We start from the raw sequence: 15825 nt of genomic DNA, 5'->3' as shown, positions 1-15825 counted from the left end.
AGGAAAGTCTCTGCTAGGCAGATATAGACCACAAAATTTCAGGACCATTTTTAAATGAATGGTTGTGTGCCGAGAAGTTTGTTCTGTTCCAGTTCAGTAGCGATGAGAGTGAAAAGGTGAAATAAGACTCAGAAAAAAATCCAGGTGTTTCTTCATTTCCTTCCTTCTAGTATTTGCTTTCCACCTCCTTAGGGTAACTCCTCCCCAGCTGCAGTCATGGTTAGATAGAGGAGATACAGAGGTAGCACACTTGGCCAACCTCTAAGCATGAGTGAGTGGGTGGGAGGTTGTTTCATTGTAAGCCCTGCAGCTTGCGAGCGGATGTGACAGCCAAGGACACCAAGCAGGTGCAAGGGAGCTGACCTGGCCTTGGGTGCTCTTTTCTTTCCAGGTGCTGACAACTCATGTCTTGCTCAAATCTTGTTGCCTTGTGATGTTTGGGGTGGTGGCTCCAATGCCGAGGAGGTCATTTTTTCCCTCCCTAGGTCAGGAATCTACTTGGCAATGTAAAAATGAAACAATACAGACTTGACAGTTACAGAAAAAGTGACTTTGGTGTGATCTGCTACCCGTTTCTTAGCAACAAACATGACCAGAGAGGAAAGGACATGTGGCTTGGCCTTGCAGTCAGGCTGTGTGGCCACTTACTTCATCCACACTGCACTGCTGACCAGTGAACACAAAATTTTGCATCCCAACCTGAGGATGCTCCCTATCACCTAAACAGGCTAAGTCCAGCTGCCAAGCGTGGACTGAAAGAAGAGAGAGGAAATGAAACAGAGCATCAGCCCGACCCACCTCTCCCTGCTCTCCTTCCTTTCTTCGCCCTTTCTTCCATTGCAACCTTGTCACTATTTTAGTTGTCAAAGAAAAACATCAGAAATGATGTATTGCTCCCAGAAGCATTAAATAGCTTGTTCACACAAAGGATAAATCTTTTAATAGTGAGAGTTCAGACAAGATGACAGGCAAATGGAAAAAGGTCATTCTTACAAAGCATATAGTTAGCTTCAGCAAAAAAGAAACCACCAACTCCCCAGAGGGTTCTGGGGCAAGTCACTGTCAGGAAATCAAATCAAAGTATCAGATTCCATCATGGAGATGGTAAATAAATGGGGATTACCAGACAGATAGGTGTCATGTAAGAACCGTATTAGATTAAGTATCGGAAGTGAAATAATTTAAATGAAAAGTGGATAACAATCCTCCCAAAAGGTAGAGGTTCTTCTTTTTTTTCTGACTGTGGCACATATGAGAGATAAAAGAAACCATGGCTCAGCTATGTGTGTTAGTTTCTCAGTTCTGTCAGACTTTTTGTAACCCTATGGACTATAGCCCTCCAGGCTTCTCTATCCATGCAGTTCTCCAGGCAAGAATACTGGAGTGGGTTACCGTTCCCTTCTCCAGGGGATCTTCCCAACCCAGAGATTGAACCCAGGTCTCCTGCATCGCAGGCAGATTCTTTACCATCTGAGCCACCAGGGAAGCCCATGGTTTACCCACCTACCTCCTCTAATTCTGTTACACTCTCCAAAGAAAAATAATACATCATGATAGCAAAGAAGTAGACATGAACAAAATAAAAATCCAAAGAGTAAAAACCAGCAGGTACAGCAATGAGAGCAAAGTGAAACCTAACAGTCATTCTATAAATATACGAAAAGTATTTAAAATGTATTTAGAAAGAGTTCCAACTGAAAAGCATCACCAACTTAAAACATCTTGGTGAGATAACAATAACTTAGCCCCCTACCTGAAATTGGGCTTCCCTAGTAGCTCAGACTGGAGAAGGAAATGGCAACCCACTCCAGTGTTCTTCCCTGGAGAATCCCAGGGACGGGGGAGTCTGGTGAGCTGCCGTCTATGGGGTTGCACAGAGTCAGACACAACTGAAGCGACTTAGCAGCAGCAGCAGCAGCAGCAGTAGCTCAGACGGTAAAGCTTCCGCCTGCAATGCAAGAGACCCAGGTTCAATGCCTGGGTCAGGAAGATCCCCCGGAGAAGGAAATGGCAACCCACTCCAGTATTCTTACCTGGAGAATTCCATGGGCAGAGGATCCTGGCGGGCTACAGTCCATTGAGGCGTGAAGAGTCAGACACGACTGAGGGACTAACATACACACACACACACCCTAAAATCACTGAAATGCCAACCATCTGCCTGTACAGGTGCACAGTGCAAGCTTCATTCCTTCCCACTATCTTATTAGAAGGCTGATATGGTCCTCACTCTAGAACTATGTGATTTTCTTATGCATGTGGAATTTTAGTGATCCTTAATAATTCACTCAGTAGGTATATTATTCAACAAACTTTAATGCATGTTGCTGCTGCTGCTAAGTCATTTCAGTCATGTCCGACTCTGCGTGACCCCATAGATGGAAGCCCACCAGGCTCCCCGGTCCCCGGGATTCTCCAGGCAAGAACACTGGAGTGGGTTGCCATTTCCTTCTCCAATGTGTGAAAGTGCTATGACGTGCTATGAATTCATATCAGGAACTGATAATCCATCAGTGAGCAAAGCAGATAAAGTTTTTTGCCATCTAGAGCATACCCTTCAGTGGGGATGAGGAATGGAGTTAGGAAAGTATTAGTTGAGGGCTTCCCTGGTAGCTGAGATGGTAAAGAATATGCCTACAGTGCAGGAAACGTGGGTTCAATTCCTGGACAGGAAGATCCCCTGGAGGAGGGAATGGCTACCCTCGCCAATGTTCTTGCCTGGAGAATTCCATGGACAGAGGAGCCTGGTGGGCTATACTCTATGGGGTCACAATTAACTAAATAAGTAATAATGAATAAGTAAATAAAGAAGAAAATAAATAGATAAAGTAGCATGAGAAGGCGGAGAAGGCAATGGCAAGCCACTCCAGTACTCTTGCCTAGAAAATCACATGGACAGAGGAGCCTGGTGAGCTGCAGTCCATGGGGTCACTACTAGTCAGACACGACTGAGTGACTTCACTTTCACTTTTTACTTTCACACATTGGAGAAGGAAATGGCAACCCACTCCAGTGTTCTTGCCTGGAGAATCCCAGGGACGGGGGAGCCTGGTGGGCTGCCGTCTATGGGGTCGCACAGAGTCGGACACGACTGAAGTGACTTAGCAGCAGCAGCAGCATGAGAAGGAGACCAAAGATGTGAACAAAATATAAAGCCAGGAAGGGCTTTTTTTTTTCCCTTAGGATGGACTGTTTGGATCTCCTTGCAGTCCAAGGGACTCTCAAGAATCTTCTCCAACATCATAGTTCAAAAGCATCAACTCATCGGCGCTCAGCTTTCTTTATGGTCCAACTCTCACATCCATACGTGATTCCTGGAAAAACCATAGATTTGACTAGATGGACCTTGGTTGGCAAAGTAATGTCTCTGCTTTTTAATACACTATCTAGGTTGGTCCTAGCTTTTCTTCCAAGGAGCAATTGTCTTTAATTTCATGGCTGCAGTCACCATCTGCAGTGATTTATGAGCCCCCCAAAATAAAGTATGCCACTGTTTCCATTGTTTCCCCATCTATTTGCCAGGAATAACTGCAGATGCTGATTGCAGCCATGAAATTAAAAGACGCTTACTCCTTGGAAGGAAAGTTATGACCAACCTAGATAGTATATTAAAAAGCAGAGACATTACTTTGCCAACCAAGGTCCGTCTAGTCAAGGCTATGGTTTTTCCCGTGGTCACTTATGGGTGTGAGAGTTGGACTGTGAAGAAAGCTGATTGCCGAAGAATTGATGCTTTTGAATTGTGGTGCTAGAGAAGACTCTTGAGAGTCCCTTGGACTGCAAGGAGATCCAACCAGTCCATCCTAAAGAAGATCAATCCTGGGTGTTCACTGGAAGGACTGATGCTAAAGCTGAAACTCCAATACTTTGGCCACCTCATGCGACGAGTTGACTCACTGGAAAAGACTCCGATGCTGGGAAAGGTTGGGGGTGGGAGGAGAAGGGGACGACAGAGAATGAGATGGCTGGATGGCATCACCGACTCTATGGACATGAGTTTGAGTGAACTCCGGGAGATGGTGATGGACAGGGAGACCTGGCGTTCTGTGATTCATGGGGTCGCAGAGAGTTGGACATGACTGAGCGACTGAACTGAACTGAATGGGACTGGATGCCATGATCTCAGTTTTTTGAATATTGAGTTTTAAACCAGCTTTTTCACTCTCCTCTTTCAACCTCTGGTTCCTCTGTCTTATCTAAATACAACTCAAACATCTGGATTCACATACTGTTGAAGCCTCACTTGGAGAATTTTGAGCATTACTTTGCTAATGTATGAGATGAGTGCAATTTTGCAGTAGTTTGAATATTCTTTGTCATTGCCTTTCTTTGGGATCAAAATGAAAACTAACCTTTTCTAGTCCTGTGGCCACCACTGAGTTTTCCAAATTTGCTGGCATATTGAGTGCAGCACTTTCATGGCATCATCTTTTAGGATTTAAAATAGCTCAGCTGGAATTCCACCACCTTCACTAGCTTTGTGTGTTGGGATGCTTCCTAGGGCCCACCTGACTTCAGACTCAAGGATGTCTGGCCCTAGGTGAGTGATCACACTATTGAGGTTATCTAGGTCATTAAGATCTTTTTTGTATAGTTCTTCTGGGTATCCTTGCCACCTTTTCTTAATATTTTCTGCTTCTGTTACGTCCATACCATTTCTGTCCTTTATTGTGCGCATCTTTGCATGAAATGTTCCCTCGGTATCTCTAATTTTCTTGAAGAGATCTCTTCAGTTAAGTTCAGTTCAGTCGCTCAGTGGTGTCTGACTCTTTGCGACCCCATGAATAACAGCACACCAGGCCTCCCTGTCCATCACGAACTCCCGGAGTTCACTCAAACTCATGTCCACAGAGTCGGTGATGCCATCCAGCCATCTCATTCTCTGTCATCCCCTTCTCCTCCTGCCCCCAATCCTTCCCAGCATCAGACTCTTTTCCAGTGAGTCAACTCGTCACATGAGGTGGCCAAAGTATTGGAGTTTCAGCTTTAGCATCAGTCCTTCCAATGAACACCCAGGATTGATCTCCTAGTCTTTCCCATTCTATTGTTTTCCTTTATTTCTTTGCATTGATCACTGAGGAAGGCTTTTTTTTAAAATCTCTCCTTGCTATTCTTTGAATGGGTATATCTTTCCTTTTCTCCTTTGCCTTTAGTTAGCTAAATTTTATCATGTGTAATTTCTCTAAAGCTCAGGGGTTTGGTTAACTTCACCTAAAGGACAGGGCCACTGCTAGCAAATGTATTGCTTTTGTAGGGAATAAGTAAGAATGGTGCCCCTCCGGAGAGACAGAGCCCCATGGACCCGCTGGAACGAAGCAGCTAGATTTTAATCCCAGCTTGCTGCCTTAGCCATGTACTTTGTGCAGTGCACTAGCTGCACAGCCCTGTTGCATGTGGCCCTGGGGATGCGTGGGCTGAAAGGGAAGGTTGATCTCTGTGCCTGTGTGCGTGCTCAGGCACTTCAGTTGTGTCTGACTCTTCGCAACCCTGTGGACTGTAGCCCACCAGGTTTCTCTGTCCATGGAATTCTTCTCTGCAGGACTACTGGAGCGAGTTGCCATGCCCTATACCAGGGTATCTTCCCAACCCAGAGATCAAACCTGCATCTCCTGCGTTTCCTGCATTGCAGGTGGCTTCTTTACCGCTGAGCCACTGGGGAAACCCTGGGGATAAACAGCCATTCTTTGGTAAAGTCTGTTCTAAGATCCCATGGCGGGACTTCAGAATCAGATGTCTAAACTTCAACTGGAGATGCATCTGATGTAAGAAAGAGGAAAATCAGGTCGATGTTGTTTCCCAAAATGTGCTCACTTATATATTAATAAGACTCCAACCACAATCTATGGCAGTTATTATAGTGGGAAGAGCAAAGCTTTGGAATTAAACTGCTCTGGATCTAACAAGCCTGGAGTCTCTGGGCCTTGGTTTAAACCTGTAGGTGGGATTTGAGGATCGAGCTAGTTAAAAAGTGTAAAGAATTTGAGATGGGGCCTGGCACAAACCTTAACAGATGTAGTTGTCTTCTCCGGGCCTTGGTTTAAACCTGTAGGTGGGATTTGAGGATCGAGCTAGTTAAAAAGTGTAAAGAATTTGAGATGGGGCCTGGCAGAAAACTTAACAGATGTAGTTGTCTTCTGTGAAAGCCACATGAGCTGTGGTAATTAGCTGCTTGACTACCTTGCCACAAACTATTTTACTCTGCTGAAACACAGGGAAACAGCTGTCTAGGAGAAACCCTGGGTCCCAGAAAAGTCTGTGGATGTATCTTCCTGACATATGCATGACCACATAGAAATCAATACTATGGCCTTCAGTATCCATGGATTTGACTAAACACAGGTTTAAAATATTCCAGGAAAATCCAGAAAGTTCCCAAAAGCAGAACTTGAATTTACCATGCACCAGAAACTATTTATATAATATTTATATTGCATTAGGTGTTATAAATAAACTAGAGATGATTTAAAGTATACGGGAGGATGTGTATAGGTTATATACAAATACTGCACTATTTTACATAAAGGACTTGGCGTATCCACAGAGTGGTATCTGGGAGGAGGGGGTGGGAATCCTGGAACCAATCCCCATGGATACTGAAAGACGACTATACACAGACACAGGATGGTGGAGAAGGCACATATCAAGTATTAACTTTAAAAAATGCTCAACATCCCTCTTAATCAGAGAAATGCAAATCAAAACCACAGTGAGATACCATTTCACACCAGTCAGAATGGCTGCTATCCAAAAGTCTACATGCAATAAATGCTGGAGAGGGTGTGGAGAAAAGGGAACCCTCTTACACTGTTGGTGGGAATGCAAACTAGTACAGCCACTATGGAGAACAGTGTGGAGATTCCTCAAAAAACTGGAAATAGAGCTGCCATATGATCCAGCAATCGCACTCCTGGGCATACACACCAAGTAAACCAGAATTGAAAGAAACACATGTACTCCAATGCTCATTGCAGCACTGTTTATAATAGCGAGGACATGGAAGCAACCTAGATATCCATCTGCAGACGAATGGATAAGAAAGCTGTGGTACATACACACAATGGAGTATTATTCAACTATTAAAAAGAAAACATTTGAATCAGTTCTAATGAGGCGAATGAAACTGGAGCCTATTATACAGAGTGAAGTAAGCCAGAAAGAAAAACACCAATACAGTATACTAACGCATATATATGGAGTTTAGAAAGATGGTAACCTTAACCCTGTATACAAGACAGCAAAGAGACATAGGTGTATAGAACAGTTCTTTGGGACTCTGTGGGAAAGGGTGAGGGTGGGATGATTTGGGAGAATGGCATTGAAACATGTACATTATCATATGTGAAATGAATCACCAGTCCAGGTTCAATGCATAATACAGGATGCTCGGGGCTGGTGCACAGGAAGACCCAGAGGGAGGATATGGGGAAGAGGGAGGTGGGAGGGGGGTTCAGGAGGGGGAACACATGTACACCTGGGGCAGATTCATGTCAACGTATGGCAAAACCAACCAAGATAATATTGTAAAGTAATTAGCCTCCAATAAAAAAAAAGAAAAAAAATGCAATACATTTCTATCAGAGTTATGTGAAGTCCCTAGTCACTACGTAAATAAAGGAAGAGGAGAGCAATCTGAGAGCATGAAGATTAAGCCACAAGCCATTTATTATAAGATCAAATTTAGGTAAAAATCTCTGTGATCTTCGGTGAGATGTCTTAGGACACAAAAAGCAAAAACTATAAAAGAAAAAAATGATAAATTGTACTTCAAATGTTCAAACTTCTGTGCTTAAAAAGTACTGTTAAAAGCTAAAAACCATGCCACAGAGTTGAATAAAGTATTTGTACAACATATATCTGACAAAAGATTTGCAACTGAATAAGACAGACAACTCAGTTTTTTTAATGAGCAAATGATGTAAACAGACACTTTACCAAAGAAGATATACAGATGGCTGAAAGCACATAAATAGATTTTCAGCACTGTTATTCATTAGAGCATTGAAAATTAAAACCAAATGTGGTTATCCCAGGAAAATAAATGTGATTCAACAGAAGAAAATCAATGTAATATGTCACTTTGATAGAATGAAGGAAAAAAGATGATGATCTCAATTGATGAAGGTAAAACATTTGACAAAATCCATTGCTCTTTAATAATAAAAAGAAATCTCAAGAAATAGGACTAAAAAGAAATTTACTCAACACTATAAAAGGCATTTTAAAAACTAATATCATACTCAATGGTGAAAGACTGAACACTTTCCTCCAAAATTAGGTGTGAGACAAGAATTCCTGCATTCACCACTACTATTCAACATTGTATGGAAGTTCAAGCTGGACAGGTTAGACAGGAAAAAGAAGTATAAAACTTCCAAACTGGAAAGGAAGAATTAAAACTATCTCTGTTCATGATCCTATATATAGAAAAATATTAGAAAGTTATTAGACTTAATTAACAAATTCAGAAAAGTTTCAGGGAATAAAATCACCATGCAAAAATCAGTTGTATTTTCATACACAATCTAAACAAACAATGAACAATCGAAAAGGGAGATTTAGAAAGCAATTCCATATTAAATAACATTTTAAAAAAGAAAATACTTGGAAATCAGTTCAGTTCAGTTGCTCAGTCGTGTCTGACTCTTTGCGACCCCAGGGACTGCAGCACGCCAGGCCTCCCTCTCCATCACCAACACCCAGAATTTACTCAAACTCATGTCCATTGCAGAGAAGGCAATGGCACCCCACTCCAGTGTTCTTGCCTGGAGAATCCCAGGGACAGGGGAGCCTGGTGGGCTGCCATCTATAGGGTTGTACAGAGTCAGACATGACTGAAGTGACTTAGCAACAGCAGCAGTATGTCCACTGAATCGGTTATGGCATCCAACCGTCTCATCCCCTGTTGTCTCCTTCTCCTCCTGCCCTCAGTCTTTCCCAGCATCAGGGTCTTTTCTAATGAGTCAGCTCTTCACATCAGGTGGCCAAAGTATTGGAGTTTCAGCCTCAACATCAGTCCTTCCAATGAACACTCAGGACTGATCTCCTCTAGGATGGACTGCTTGGATCTCCTTGCAGTCCAAGGGACTCTCAAGAATCTTCTCCAACACCACAGTTCAAAAGCATCAATTTTTTGGTGCTCAGCTTTCTTTATGGTCCAACTCTCACATCCATACATGACTACTGGAAAAACCATAGCTTTGACTAGATGGACCTTTGTTGGCAAAGAAATGTCTCTGCTTTTTAATACACTGTCTAGGTTGGTCCTAGCTTTTCTTCCAAGGAGCAAGTGTCTTTAATTTCATGGCTGAAGTCACCATCTGCAGTGATTTATGAGCCCCCCAAAATAAAGTCTGTCACTGTTTCCATTGTTTCCCCATCTATTTGGCAAGAAATGATGGGACCAGTTGACATGATCTTATTTTTATCAGTGTTAAGTTGTTTTTTTTCTTTTTTTTTTTGAATGTTGAGTTTTAAGCTAGCTTTTTCACTCTCCTCTTTCACTTTCATCAAGAGGCTCTTTAGGTCTTCTTTGCTTTCTGCCATAAGGGTGGTGTCATCTGCATGTCTGAGGTTATTGATATTTCTCCCGGCAATCTTGATTCCAGCTTGTGCTTCATCCAGCCCAGCATTTCACATGATGCACTCTACATATAAGTTAAATAAACAGGGTAACAATATACAGCCTTGACGTACTCCTTTCCCGATTTGGAACCAGTCTATTTTTCCACGTCCAATTCTAACTGTTGCTTCTTGATCTGCATACAGATTTCTCAGAAGGCAGGTCAGGTGGTCTGGTATTCCCATCTCTTTCAGAATTTTCCAGTTTGTTGTGATCCACACAATCAAAGGCTTTGGTGTAATCAATAAAGCAGAAGTATATGTTTTTCTGGAATTCTCTTGCTTTTTTCATGATCCAACAGATGTTGGCAATTTGATTTCTGACTCTTCTGCCTTTTCTAAATCCAACTTGAGCATCTGGAAGTTCATGGTTCACGTAAAGTTGAAGTCTCGCTTGGAGAATTTTGAGCATTACTTTGCTAGTGTATGAGATGAGTGCAATTGTGCAGTAGTTTGAATATTCTTTGGTATTGCCTTTCTTTGCGATCAGAGTGAAAACTAATCTTTTCTAGTCCTGTGGCCACTGCTGAATTTTCCAAATTTGCTGGCATATTGAGTGCAGCACTTTCACAGCATCATCTTTCAGGGTTTGAAATAGCTCAACAGGAATTCCATCACCTCCACTAGCTTTGTTCATAGTGATGCTTTCTAAGGCCCACTTGACTTCAGACTCAAGGATGTTTGGCTCTAGGTGAGTGATCACACCATTGTGGTTTAATTTGCCTGTTACTCCAGGTGTTTATTGACTTCCTACTTTTGCATTCCAGTCTCCTATGATGAAAAGGACATCTTTTGGGGGTGTTAGTTCTAGAAGGTCTTGTAGGTCTTCATATAACTATTCAACTTCAGCTTCTTCAACATTACTGGTTGGGGCATAGGCTTGGATTACTGTGATATTGAATGGTTTGCCTTGGAAACGAACAGAGATCAGTCTGTCATTTTTGAGATTGCACCCAAGTACTGCATTTCAGACTCTTTTGTTGACTATGATAGCTACTCCATTTCTTCTAAGGGATTCTTGCCCACAGTAGTAGATATAATGGTCATCTGAGTTAAATTCACCCATTCCAGTCCATTTTAGTTCACTGATTCCTAAAATGTCAATGTTCACTCTTGCCATCTCCTATTTGACCACTCTGGTGTGCTGTGATTCATGGGGTCGTGGGGAGTCGGACACGACTGAGCGACTGAACTGAACTGAACTGAACTGAATTTACCTTGATTCGTGGACCTAACATTCCAAATCAGTGGGCTTTGATTACAGAACTTACACAGGACTGGGAAAACAGACTCTTGGAGGGCACAAACAAAACCTTGTACACACCAGGAGCCAGGAGAAAAGAGCAGTGACCCCGCATGAAACTGATCCAGACTTGCCTGTGAGTATCCAGCAGTCTCTTGGAGGCATATGTCAGTGGTGGCCTACTGCAGGGTCAGAGGCACTGAGTACAGCATTGCATGCAGGGGACCTTTTGAAGGAGGTCACCATTATCTTCATTACCTCCACCATAGTTTGGTCTTAGGTCAAACAACAGGGAGGGAACACAGCCCCACCCATCAACAGAAAATTGTGTTAAATGTTTACTGAGCATGGCCTTGCCTATCTGAACAAGACCTCGTTTCCCCCACAGTCAGTCTCTTCCTTGGACTTCCTTTGTGGCTCAGCTGGTAAAGAATCTCCCTGCAATGTGGGAGACCTGTGTTTGATCCCTGGGTTGGGAAGATCCACTGGAGAAGGGAAAGGCTACCCACTCCAGTATTCTGGCCTGGAGAATTCCATGGACTGTATAGTCCATGCTGTGGCCAAGAGTCAGACACTGAACAACTTTCACTTTCAGTCTCTTCCAACAGGGAGTTTCCATAAGCCTCTTGTCTTTATCTGTCAGAGGGAAGACAGAATGAAAACCACAATCACAGAAAATTAATCAAACTGATTACATGGACCACAGCCTTGTCTAACTCAATGAAACTATGAGCCATACCATGTAGGGCCACCCAGGATGGATGGGTCATGGTGGAGATTTCTATCAAGACATGGTCCACTGGAGAAGGGAATGGCAAACCACTTCAGTATTCTTGCCTTGAGAATCCCATGAACAGTATGAAAAGGCAGAAAGATAGGACACTGAAAGATGAACTCCCCAAGTGGGTAGGTGCCCAATATGCTACTGCAGAAAAGTGGAGAAATAACTCCAGGAAGAATGAAGAAACAGAGCCAAAGCAAAAACAATGCCAAGTTTTGGATGAACTGGTGATGGAAGTAAAGTCTGATACTGTAAAGAACAATATTGCATAGGAATATTAGGTTCATGAATCAAGGTAAATTAGAAGTGAAATTAGATGGAAAGAGTGAACATTTACACTAAATAACACTTTACTCATATAAATGTAACTTTGGAAGGCTAAGCATCTCTTCTGATTTGACAACTCTTCCCATGCAACTCATTTATTAATAATATATTAAATAAACCTAATTATTTCTAACAACTGTCTTTTTATAAGATGAAAAAACAAATCTGTGTGACTTACCAGGGGCTTTTTGGAAAAGCTGGGAAATCCTGAAGGTAGTTTTAGATGCAAAAGACACATCAAAGTATTATTTTAAAATTTTATTTTGAATGTAAAATTTGATTTTAGGAAGGCAGAGATCAAGTTGGCAGGAGATTCAACTCTTATAATAGGAAAAAGATCATGGTACCTAAGAAGCAATATTCAATAAAACATTGAGAGAAAGAGAGAAGGTAACATGATTATAAAGAACTTTAGTTCTTTCTTAAATGACAAACTTTTATTTTCTTAAATAATCAAGGACATAATAAACTCAACACAAACCTAGAAGGTTATTCTGGTAGACATACATAGAATCTTTGTGGTTCTAGGCAGGTTAAAGTAGAAAAAGAAAAAACAATAACCCTTTATATTTGTAGCTTAAAGCAACAAACAGTAAATTAGGAACTAGCACACTGAAATTAAGCCCACTTTATAAGATTTTAAATACTTCGTAATTTTCAAAGTCAAGTATTATAAACCACGCAAAATCAAATTGATTTAAAAATTTTGTCCTTCATTGGACTCTTTTATATTCTGGAACAAACTGATGTTTTACTTTATGACCATCTCAGAGGGGTTCATGAGGTTAAAACTAAGTTTATAATATTGCTAAAATATTATTAACATGCCATGCATTCATTGTCATTACCTTCAAATGAATCAGTAAGTAAGCATGTTAAAATATCTGTTTCTGTTTCAATTTTCAATAAAGCTGACTCAGTGGAAAAGATCCTGATCATAGAGAAGACTGAAGGCAAAAAGAGAAGGAAACAGCAGAGGATGCTATGGTTAGATCGAATTTCATGTTCACTGACTCAGTGGACATGATCTTGAGCAAACTCCAGGAGACAGTGGAGGACAGAGAAGCCTGGCGTGCTGCAGTCCACGAGGCTGCAAAGAGACGGACATGACTTAGCAACTGAACAATAACAACAAAACATTAATAGTTACAACCCACAAACAAAGCTCCCTGCTATCCTCAGTAAACGTGAAGAGTACAAATGGGTTCAGAGACCAACAAAAAAGTGCTTTAGGACAAGACTAATATTTTCCTTAACAAACGAATATGTTCAGAGTTGCATTTCTCTGAAATTATTGTTCCCAAATAGAGTCTCATTCACATATATTAATCATAACTTTAAACCAAAGTAATTTCTATTTCACAGGAAAAAAAACTTGTGGGGGACAACTGGGGTTACACACCAGTGTCTTTGCAGTCTTGAAGAGCTCAAATAGAACACAATTTTCTATAGCCATACTTTATACAACTTCTCAAAATGACAAAAATGAACATGTTCCTTAATAGACCCAAAGATATATAAGTCTCTCTGTAGCATATGAGAAGACGCAAAAATGAAAGTTTAAATTATGCTTAGTCATTGATATTTCAGTGTTCTATCTTACTGGGAAATTATGCAGGTATCCAATGAATATTCATTAATTCAACTTAATGCTGGTCTAAGGTTTTATCTTACCTAAACATTTTGAAAATTATCTTCAAGTTGACTTACTACAAAACATAATTGTTGTTAAAATAAAATTTTATCAGAATAATAAATCAATTTGATAAAACACATTTTTCATTTTTTTACATTTTGATAACTTTAAGTAGAAGTAATAATAGCTTATTTGATCAGTCAATCTGCATAAGTTATAGCTACACAGAATAAAAATCTACACATATTCATTTCTGATAAGTCAATGAAGTGAAATGAATGCTTCAGTTCAGTTTAGTTTATTCAGTCGCTCAGTCGTGTCCGACTCTTTGCGACCCTTATTAGCTAAAATTATTAAACTAGCCTCATTTGCCAAATGTTTACCTAATGGACATGAATTTGAACAAATTCTGGGAGACAGTGGAGGACATAGGAGTCTGGCATACTACAGACCATGGGGTTGCAAAGTGTCGGACACAACTTAGTGACTGAACAACACGAATTCTTAAAACATATATGAGTTAGTTTCTATAAGAATGTTTTTAAAATCTAATACATTGAAAATATTAGAAGTTCAATTTCCTTACCTTCTGGGAATTTTAGAAATATTTGGTTTATATATAAGTGCTTATTTACTTATCTCATTAGCTAATCAGAATAGAGAGCCTTTAACTTAAGATAATTTATAAGTTAACAGCAGCAACGAATAGGGAAATACTATACCCTCTCACAGCAAGAAAAGAACTTTCTGAATTAGATACATAGACATCCAGACTGAGAAAAAGGGATTTTATAACTTCAATTTTAGAATTTCAGCTATCAGTCAGAATAAACTCACAATTATAAAACTCACTGGTCCATTTTAAAAAACATTCTCTTAAGAGTAGGTACAAATTCTTAATTAGTTCAAGCTCCAAAGAGACAAATAGACCAGCAGAAAAGACAAACAAACCAGATTCTCCGTCACCTCTCACCCAGTGAAACAAGGTCTAGCAACTATTCATCCACCTGTAGAGATCATCAAGGGAACAGACCATAAAACCAGACTCCTGATTGAAAAGACCAATAAACTAGATTCTCTGTGAAGAAATGACCTGTGGTCTCTTACCCAACAGTGACAAAATCCCTTTAAAATGACTTTATCTAAAGAAATCATTAAATAGTCAGACCATAAATCCAAATTCCTAATAAGGAATAATTCATCCTATCCCTCAAATATTGGGGACCTATGCTCTGACTGCTGACCACTGCTTTTCATCACAAAGGTGCAAACACTGAGGCCTTCGTTCTCCTCCCACGTCCCTCCATTGCTGCAATACCTCCTCTTTCAGCTGAAGTGACTTCCAGAAGACTAAAAGAGCAAGAACCCTTCTCTTCCATGACCTCTCTTCATTTTTATCTTGTTCCCCTCTTGGGAGCCAGACATTGAAGACTAGGATATTTGAAAGCAACCACATATGTGGGGGAAATTAGAAAGTGACTGTGGGCTTCCCAGGTGGTGCTAGTGGTAAAGAATCTGCTTGCCAGTGCAGGAGACACGTTTCATCCCTGGGTCAGGAAGATCCCCTGGAGTAGGAAATGGCAACCCACTCCAGTATTTATACCTGGAGAATCCCATGGACAGAGGAGCCTGGCGGGCTACAGTCTGTGGGGTCGCAAAGAGTCAGACATGACTGAAGGGCCCTAGCATGCATGCACGTAGGTACCCACGGAAAGGCAAAGTCTCAGAAAAGACTTGAGAAAACCTTAAGTTTACACCTCAGGCTGATCCTTAGCACAGAGATAGCCTACAACAATCAAAAGAAAACAAACAATAAACAAAAACAAAAAAACTCTCTCTGGAGAACAGACAGAAAATGATTTCTAGAGCCACTGCTGTGGTTAGATTCAGTTTCAACCAAAAAGCCACAAGGCTTACAAAAGGAGCCTGGTTTGTTGTGCTACAGTTCATATTCCTTTGGCGTTAAACCATTACTTTGTGGCTCAAATATCACCATACATTTTCTTACAAACTGCAACAGGCCTTCATTCTTTGACAGCTGTGAAGCAACACTCCGTCATGACTCCACACCATGCATGTTACATAGAAAGTCAGGTTGCGTTCTCTTCCATTTGCTTATAGTTAACATTTGGTGCCAATCAATTTTAACTATAAAAGCAAATTTGGCGTGAAAATCTCAAGGCATTACTCAGAAATTAATTAAGCATAATTAAACTCCAA

Source organism: Moschus berezovskii, chromosome 4 (genome assembly GCF_049115385.1).
Source record: "Moschus berezovskii isolate FMDL1 chromosome 4, NW_MosBer_1.0, whole genome shotgun sequence".
NCBI lineage: Eukaryota > Metazoa > Chordata > Mammalia > Artiodactyla > Moschidae > Moschus > Moschus berezovskii.
The sequence above is the reverse complement of the archived record's forward strand: the minus strand, read 5'-3'. Positions refer to the sequence as shown.